Here is a 10,322-nt window from a genome sequence, read left to right on the forward strand (position 1 = left end):
AGCAGCAGCTGCTCTTGGCAGGTGTAAATACTGTTTAGCACATCCCCTTCCTTCCCCCCTCAAAGCATGTCTGCGTGCACAGACACACACACACACACACACACACGTACACACAGCAACATTACCGCACATTAAATTACCGCTATTGAAATCAAATTCTGGCTTACATGATTCTGACAATATTGTGTTTTCTTGCTAAATGCTACAAATAATTCCTGACACTCTCAATGATTTATCATGTAGCTCATTTACTCAGGGATTTCCTCCACCATGTAATATCACCAGAATTTTGCCTGAGGAGCAACTGCCAGGGAGGACCTGCTGTTGTACCTTGCTTCCTTCTTCTGGAACATATTAGCATAATATAAGTAAACATCACAGAGCAGTTTGACATATTGTATAAGTACTGATTTTATGTTAAACTTAAACTGATAATAGATGCTTGTTGAGAAGAGGTAAACTTTCAGAAACTTTCTTAGTCTACTAATAGATTTTAAAATAAGAAAATGTAAAAGCAGATGGTATGTCTGTATCCACTATAATCCAGCGACATTTCTGTATCCTTGCCTCTAATTTAGCATACACAGAAATTGAGACTGCAGAAAACAAGTTTTGTATTTATACTGTTATACTATAAATATCTTTCCTTTGATATCAGACAGTGAGTCTATAGTTGCATATATAACGTTGAGCACGTGCATAGTCCCCCTTGCCTCCACTTGGTTCACTCACGGGAAGCATACCAGAAATGCCCAGGAGCAGCGTAAATGACTTGCCGAATTAAGGGCATATTCGTACTCACTGGAACAGAGGTTGCTCCCAAAGGAGTACAGCAAATGCACTAATTGCTTAGTTCGTTGACATGAGAATATAATAATGACCAACCTGGTTCAGGCTCAACTAGCCCCAAATCCTGTGTCCCAAACTACCCAGTAGGAGATACACCGGAGAAGTTCACAATAAGTACAGATGGACCTTTGGCCAAGCACCTCTTCTGGCAGTCAGTGCCTTACAGACCACCTAAGCTGAAGGTCATACAGAGACCAACCTGTTTAATGAGTGCCAATGGACCTCTCTTAATTTAGCTAATCCCTTCTTGAATCTATTTGCATTTTTGCCTCCGGAGCTCGTCTCAGCAATGAATGCCTTCTTCAGTTATGAGCTGTGTGAAAAAACACCTTCTTCAGTTTGTTTTAAAATTGCTGCCTGATGCTTTGGCACTGAAGTCCCATTAATTCTTGTGTGACCAGAATCGGGGAATAGTCCTTCCTCATGCCCTTTCTCTAACCCTGTAATATTCTCATTCTGTTTTAGCATATGCCTTTCCCTTTTGCCTCTTTCTGAAGACAAATGTGGTCTGTTTGCTCTCTCCTCCTGTGCAGGCTGTTCTCTGATCAAACTTTTTGGTACCTCTTTCAGCTCTGCTTTTTATGAGATGAGGGAAAGACTAACCCTATGTGCAGTCTTCAGAATATGTCTGCACCAGGCACTTATTCAGATGGTTAAAAGTGTTTTTGGTCTGCCTCTCAATTCCTCTCCCTAATAATTCCTAACAGCCTGTTTGCCCTTTCGACCGCTGCTGAGCAATGAGCTTACAGAAACAACTCCAAGATTTACTTCTTGACTGGTAACAGCTAATTTAGAGCCAAGAACAGTATATGCATGGCTAGAAATATTTTTTTCCCAGATGCATTATATTGCACATATCAATGCTGAATTTTGGTTAGTGTATAGCAAGATCTCCTGCAATCATTCAGTCAGCTTTAGATTTGACCGTACTAAGTAATTTTGTATTACCACCAAACTTTGCCACCTAGCCCCCTTTTCAAGCTTCCTTCTGAGAGTATGGTGACACCCCAGCACAGTTAACATTTCCCTACTATGAAAAATTAATCATTTGTTCTTCATTGTTTCCAATCCCTTAACCAGTTATTAATCCATGTGAGGCCTTTCCAAATGACAGCTTCATCGCTCTAAGAACCTTTGGGGATGAACCTTGTTGAAAGTGTTCTGGAAACTCTCAAACACTATATCAAATGAATCACCTCTATTCATATACTTCCTTACACCTTCACAGAGCACTCACAGATTTGTGAGTCATGACTTGCCTTGGTAAAAGCTGTGTTGACTATTCCTCAATAAATCGTATTTTTTTCCCCATGCCTAGTAAATCTATTCTTTACGTAAGTTTCTGTGAGTTTGCTTAGTACAAAAGCCAGGTGTTACAGCCTTTATTTGCCCACATCTCTCTTGCAGTCCTGGTTTAAAAAAAAAAAAAAAAGGTTTTACACTTGTTGCCTTTCATTTTTCTGGTATCTAGCGCCTAAACTTTGCTTACGCTCAGAATAAACCAAAGCCTTTAACTCCTCTACAGTTCTTTGAAATTATTTATTGTTATTTATTGATTTGTTCCATACCCTAGTCCACTGGTTTTTCTGGCTGACAGATGTTACGTGGATAGGTACCTCCTAAAGAACAGCAAAGTCTCAGGTCTCTCCTTCACCTCTCTGTGGAGAACATAGAGCCAAAGAAATCCAATTACTACCTTTCCTGGGAGGAGCAAAGGATATGCTTCCCACCAGAAGCAGCTGCTGCTACTTCATGCCTTCCTGTACCAGATGTGGTACCAGCTGTGCAGATACTTGTTTACATTGGTGTTCATCCCCTCCAGTACTCATTCAGCTTTCTTGCAATGACCTTGTCTTCCCTGTGTGATGCTTTTATATCTTGTTCACTTCTGGACCTCACCAAGTGTAGTAGGTGTCCTACTTCTGATGCTTTTGAAGTTTTTGTTGTTGCGAAGTTTCACACCTTTAGCAGATTGCTTCTCATGACCTTCTCTATTATTTTTTCTTGGACTGGCTTAACAGGGTTTTACATTTCACTTGCTAAAGTTTTTGCTACTGGTTATGGAATTATTATGCCTTTCTCTCCCTGGCTCAGGGCTTGTTTAATTAATTCATGTAATGAGACATAACCTGGAAAGGAGAGACTGAAAGAGCCTCACGTGAAGTGCCCTACAATCCCCTAGGAGCTAAAGGTTCATGCTCCCTTGAAGCATTGAAGGGATTTGATGGTGGGTTTCTCTCACTTCAGCCTGTGAGTAAATGCTGGTCTCATCTTCCCCTTTAATTCCCCAAGTTCTTGCATCTTGCCCCCCCTGCTTGGTGTTCCTCAGGGGAACACAGGTGGCTCTCCGAGCAGCATCAGGGTACCATGCCTCAGGGCCAGCTTCTCCCCTGCACTCCGTGAGGATCCCAGGCATCTGACTCTGGGACCCACTTTCTGCTCTTGGGAACGCATCACTGTGAGAGGCTCAGTGTTATAACTCCTTCCATGCTTCTATAGCTGCAGCCTTCAGGCTGTGTGTATACATTATCCTTCTCATCAAACGCTGACAGTTTAAAACTAAAATACGTCAGCACTAGTTAAGCTGAATATGCAGTCTTATGATCATGACAAAGTAGTTTGGGTCAAGATTTGTCTTGTAATCTTTCTTTGTAGTGGCTTGTAAGGAAAAGTCCCTTTGGTGCTGACCCCAGCATTAACCTTTCAGACTGGAATGTAGTCAGACAAGTCTGTCTGTTGTTTGTCCCCTGCTCTCAAACAAAATAGTTTCTAAAGGATACTTGTATATGTATTCATTAGTGAAAATTCCCATCCTGCTAACAAATATTCAAAATTTACTCTTACCCTATTGCAATGACTCTTACTGTTTTGGAACAGTGTGATTTAATATGTGAAATATAGAGGAAATTGCTTTTTCATGGTGTTTCAATGATTCTGAAACACAGACTCACTGAAATTAAGCTAACCGATTAAATGATCTAACTCAATCAACTAAATGAATGCCACTCTCCCATAGGACTTAAAAGGAATCCAAATTTTTCCCCAATATATCTATCATGGCCCTAGGGGTCTTTTAACTGGAGATTTGACTGAATCTAAAAACAAGTATCTTAAGTTTACCATCAAAGTTAGTCAAAGATACTATCATTCTGGTCTCCTCAAAACCAGCAGCCCAATAGGTGTCTGAGTTTGCAAGTGTACGGTAATGAAATAAGTAAATTTGAATTCTAATTCACTCAAACTCAAAACTGATCTCCATAATATCTGGCCTTATAGGGCATATTTAGATTATCTTGCCTTGAAATGAATAGACCAGAGTTTCTTCTAATGCAGTGTTAGGATGCTATCAAAGCTTGGGCAACTGGAGGACTGGTAACAATAACCTAATTCAGAGTCAGGATATCATCACTCTGATCATTTATTATGCCTTTGTGTGGAAGGAAAATTGAATGAAGTTCCATGAAAACAAACAAAATGAGGAAATGCTCAGCAAGGAGATACTGTGACATTTTCAAAAATGTCTCTCGTAAGAGAGGCTACCTGGCTGCTTCTCTCCTAGGGTGATTTGGAGGGACAATGACATGCCATAGAGGAAAGTAATCTCCTCCAAAACACAGTCCAGACCTGCTCCCTTCTGTTCTCCTCCTCGGGGAAAGGAGATGCTTGGACCAAAGCAAGAGGAAGCAGCACCTACAGGGATTTGGCCCTCACTCCCACCTTTCTCAGGGGCTCAGGCTTTCTGGATGGACTGCGCGTTAGGGACAGCGGATGTTTCGGCAAGTCCTTTTCCAGGGCTGGGTTCCTGAGTGAGTGGGTAGCAGGTAGCAGGTGTTTTCTTTAAGCAAATTTGTTGGGCAAGATGGTTTCCTCTTTGGTGTATGAATCTGATGTCTGTGGAGAAAGAGGCAGATTTCCATCTCCTCTTCAGCCCTAGGAAATTTAATCCCCCGTCTTCCTCAGGAGGGTCTAAGCCACAGTGGTGCAGAACCACCTCCCTTCACTCAGCCCGGGCTCTCTCCCACCTGCCCCCTCAAAAGAGAGGGGAACCATCAGCAGTAACAGGCACCAGCTCCGTCGAAGCAGCATCGGCAGCAAACCCTGACTCCTCACGGGCACCGAGACTTAACTAGCGCTTTCTGCTGAAGTCATTATATCGTGGAGCCAAGCAAGTGGGCTTTGGGGTCCTATTTTAAGACTTTTTCTAGGTTCAATCATAGTACTGGGAACAGAAACCAGCTCATACCCTTATTCTCTTCACTAACCAGGAGGCAACATCAGTCTGGAGGGGGAGAGGGAACATGCGTCAGGACCTCCCTCCGGACTGGCACTTTTGCTTTCTTGTAAAAATGGAAGTTGCTTTTCATCAGCAGGGAAAAGGAAAACTGTGTCTAAGAAATTGTTCAATGTAAACACCAGCAAATTCATTATTCATAGTTGTTTAATGAAAGTTTTATGTTAACAAATCTTTTTTCAGTGGATGGCTCATAAACTATTTGCTGCCTTTCCCTGTCTTTTTGCTTCTTCAATTCACTAGGTCACATTCATTGCAGGTGAAGCTTTCAAGAATAAAAAATAAAGATCTGAAGTGAGTCAGTGCTTTTGAGCACTCACTAGCTACAAGATGCCTTGTGCTCCATCTGATTCAGCTCCATTATTCATTACTTGAAATTTTTCAGAAGGAGAAGCATGTTTAAAATGTCACTTACAATATGAAAATTTGGTTTAATACAATTTAGTCTGAACATTTATGGTACTCGCAGTGTTCCCATCTGTGCTTATGAACCTTTTCTTTCTATAAATAGGTGAAGGAAAATGCATTTTGTTCAGCTCTTGTCTTCAGTGAGTCTCACGAATTTTATTAAGTCTGTGTTCGTAGAGGTCATTATGAATAACATCTTGCTGAAGCTGCAGTCCGAGATAAGAGGTTTATACGTGGGATCCCGAAGTAAGGCTTGGCCATGGTGATTTTCACTAGTTTCAGGATTTTACTCTGTATTTTCAGTGAGCTGACTCTTTGTCACATTCTCTGCTTGGTCTTATTCTGAGAGCAGAGTACACGCATCCATCAGGTTCAACAAGGCGTGCTTCATCCACTTCCAACTCCTTCTTTGTGCTTACAACAGTATTCACAACCACCGCATTTTAAAACAGGCTGCATTGTTGATTATCAAGACTTTGTGGATGTTGAGGGATCCATCTGCAAGCTTGAAATTAAGCAGAGGCAGAAGTATTTGGGCCATTAGCATTTCATCAGGCTTCAGGCATGGGTAAATAGAAATTGAAACTATATGCCAACGTACCAATTAAGACCTGCTTTTATTTGAACACAGTAGTAAAAATATTAAAAATCCATAGTATGAGTGAGGAAGATTAGATCTGTTTTCTTCAAAAAAATGTAGTCCAACAGCTTTACCCTTCCATTTAGAAAAAAACACATTCCTGTCCATGGCGTGGGTTGTATTTAATATGCCTGTGAAGCCCAGCATAACAAATGACCGAGATAAATAACCTTCAGTCAATAAAGAAACCTGCTGTTGAAAGGAGGTGCTGTAAGCACAGCTGGCCATGGCTCTGCAGCACTCTGCGGGCAGCCAGGAGGTCTGGAGGTACAGACCCAGGCTGTGTCCCAGCTGGCAGCTCTGCCGCACCAAAGCAGAGAGAAGGAGGGACGAGGAGCCCAGCAGGGTCTTGCCTGCCCTTCATCAGCTTCAATTTTCCTAGTGGCCCCACTGATTATGTCGGATGTGCATAGTTTTTGACCTAGCTACCTAATTATTTTCATCATCAAAATTATATTCATAAGCCCAGCACACAGAGAGGGAAAAAAGGATGGTGACAGTGAGAGCACAAGGGGAGGAAGGGCTGTACCGCCACAGTGTTTCTGCCAGAGCCTCAGCTGCCTACCCAAAGAGACAGGTTCGGTCTCCACGCATCTTCACCGGTACTTCAGACAGAGCAGGATGGCCAAATGACAAATGGTCAGCCCTTTCTGGAGAAGTTCCCCTTCCCCATTCAGTGCAGAGCCGGTCGGGGGTGGGCTGCTGCTGCTTTCCTGGATGTGCAACGTGCTTGATTTGTTCCTGCCAAGACCAAAGGCTCCATCACTTGCCCCAGTTCAGGCTGCTGGACTAGAAGCCTCTAGTTGCCTGTCTGCAGCCTAAGTCTGCTCTATTGACTTTAAATACTAGCAATAATTATTGCAGCAAACAGGGCACACATGCTGCCATTACTGTCCAGAAAAGATCTAAACGGTCATGAACACGTTTTTGTCTACGCCTTCTGCAGTTGTTGTTTTAGGGTGCCTGCTCCCCTGGGGCACTTTCAGGCACAGTTAGCTTTCCCAAATGATTTGAAAGTTATTATAACTATTGTGATTGCCTCCACTTCATGAAATAACTGATTTGTTAATGGCCCTCCTGCAGAATAGTAAAACTTAAGGCATGAGCTGAGCCTGGCTGGGTTCTTTTGCTGATCCCCTCACCTCCTGTCTCTGCTGCCATACAGGCCAACACCCTCTCTGCTCGCAGATGCCGAGGCTGGACACCGCAAAGCCTGGGGGTACCTCGCAAATGCATTTTGGGGTACTGAAGAAGAGCTTGTCCATTTGAGCTCCACTGAGTGATCACCTCAAAATGGGCGCTGTGGCTGGGTCTCTGCGATGAAGCAAAGGCCTGACAAGTTCACTGAGGTGCCAGTATAAATTACATTTTCAGCAGCTGCATGTATATATTTTTCTCACTCAACTGATTAGAGCTGCAATGTAACCGACGCTCTGAAGCTGGGTGTTTAAGTTCAGTGATTGAGGGAAAATGCTGATATTATTCAGGAACTGATTGGTGTCTGCCAATATCTACCACCACTGGCTGAGGTTTGATGGACTAACTGAGAAAACATGTTGAAAATGTGACAGCCAGTGAACGCGTTCTTCTTGATTGCTTTAAATTGGATAGTGTTTGCACAGATGGGGCACCTACCCTGGCTGGCAGGACTACTGGTTGTGTCACTTTGCTAGAAACGGTTTTGTATCAACAGTTATCCAAAATATCATTTTATTGTCATTGGGAGGCTCTTTGTGCTAAAGACCTGGATTTCTCCAGAGCTCTAAACCTGACTGTCTGTTTCATCAACACGATACTCGTGCATGCACTAAATCAACATGTCTTACAAATGCGAACAGGAGGAAATTAATGCTCCTCTGCAACATTAGTTAGCTGGCACAGGAAAAGGCCCTTCAAAACTTTTGGAAACAAAAAAACCAAGTGGCTTTTGGAAGGCAAGAGTGAATTCATGAATCACAGCAGGCTGCTTAAAGACCAGTATTAGATAGTGAACTGGCTTCTTTTAAAGGCATTACATTTGTCTCTGCTGTGTCGGTACGTCTACAGGGGAAAGAATGCCTTTCTGTTATGATGTTTAATGGCCTTTTTCATGATAAAACCAATAAAAAACTCTTGTCTCATAATAATTTGGACCGCTTTCTTTTAGAGCAGTTAGGAGTTAATAATAGGGTTATAAATTAGGAGATCTATGCTGCAATGTCATCAATTCTGGGCTTATATGAGTGAAGTTTTGAAGAAATTATGGTAGAAAAGACCACTGTGGCCCTTTAGTAATCCTCTTGCTGAATTTATAATTGGAAATGTTGAAATTCAAAACTACAGTTGGGCTTGAGAAGGAACTGCAATTCATCCCTACTGATGAAGGCCAGTGTTGTCTTGAGGCGAGGGCCAGGTGGGTAGGTGCAGCCCTGGCCTGACTTGCGCGCAGTGCAGCTGTATTCCCAGAATAAATGGTGCAACGTGGGAGAGATATCCCTACCCTGACCTGGGCTAAAAAAGGAGCATTTTACCCTCATCCTGATGAAGTCATCTCTGCTGGAGTGCGTAATTACCACTGAATTTTTAAACAGCTCTAACACATGATATTAATGCCTGAAGAGAACAGCAAAAGAGCATTTCCAGGGAAACACACCACCACATTTCCCTGCTCACTGCCACAATGGGCTGAGATAAAACCGAAGCTGGTTGAGAGCTAGCAGGGTTTAGAAACCTGTCAAAACTGGGAAATACAACATTTACAAATGGACAGGACCAAATGATGGAGTAAGCCTGTACAGAAAGGCAAGAAGCTTTAGCCTCTGTTTCCCATCTCATATTCCCAGCACATCACCACTTCTTCACCCTAAATCTGGCATGTGGGAGGAAGAAGCCAGAGCAAAGATAGCGGGAACGCAAGAGGTGCCAGAGCTGGGGTAAGAAACCGAAGGACAAGTAGCAGAAACAACCCTGCGAGTCCAGTTTTGCACACACAAATCAGAGATGTTCAGTTTTAAACACCTACCCATGTGGTAAGGTGCTCCAGTGATGGCACCTCTACTTAGAGAAATGAATAGGAAGAATAGGGCAGCAAAAAGCAGAGGTAGACCCAGCTCTGTCTCAGAGCTTGATTTATGAAGGTATTTGAAGTCCCTATGCTGAACAGGTCCCCTCCTGGCATCTGTGGAGCAGTATGGGGTGTTCCTGTGCAGAGGCAAAGGTTTGTGCCAAACACTCGAGCGAGGGGAGGGACTGATTGCAATGCTACACTGCTCTGCAGATCCCAGTACAGACAGTCTCCAAGCCAAAGACACCTTGCTAGAAATGCTAGTTTATAACCAGTCCATTGTGCTGAACCAGTAACCAGAGATTCATTCTTTCATTAGTTCAGTACTTTCTCAGGATCAATGAAGACCTCAAAAACCCCACAGTTCAAGTTCAGTTCCAGTTCGATTGAAAGCAGGGGGGTGGGATGTCAGAGAGGAAGCATTTCAGACTGATATTTGGTTCAGGTTTAGTACAACTCTTTGAGCATTTTTCTCTGAAATTCGTACTATAATGCCTCTGGTGAAAAAAACAGAACCCGGATACTGCAACATAATGACACACACATTGCGGCTAGATAGATCCTGACCCAGGTCTGACTGATTATAACTGCAGTGGAGAACTTCAGCCAGGGTAGTTTGATAAACTACACAACAGGACGGTGGGCAAGGTGATGGAGCTGTTAGCAGCAAGAGATGATAAATCTTTTTTTTTGAAATGGGAACTGACTGACAACTATCTCTCTCTCTGTAGTCTATTACAGGTTATTTCATCTGCTTCTCCCTATGGACATGACTGAGCAAAGATCAAGTCAAATAAATGATTAAAAGTTAGCTGCTGCAAAGTGTACCTTTTCACTGCCTGAAACCTGGGGTTGAATCCTGGGCCATGGTAGGTGTCCTCCCTGCAGCACGTGGGAAGGGTTGCACAAGAATGTCATTCTATGGTGTTGCAAAGGTTTGTGTGGCTCATTATTCTGTTTCCAGCAGTGGCTGTAAGGGGATGGCTAAGGAAAAACATACAGTCAGGCCAGGCACATAGATTCCTTTGCCCTAGCAGTCTCCCAGCCTCTAAACAGAGAACCATCCGTTCTTTGGGGGCTCTAAAACTACA

The sequence above is a fragment of the Aquila chrysaetos genome, chromosome 7 (assembly GCF_900496995.4).
Source record: "Aquila chrysaetos chrysaetos chromosome 7, bAquChr1.4, whole genome shotgun sequence".
Lineage (NCBI taxonomy): Eukaryota > Metazoa > Chordata > Aves > Accipitriformes > Accipitridae > Aquila > Aquila chrysaetos.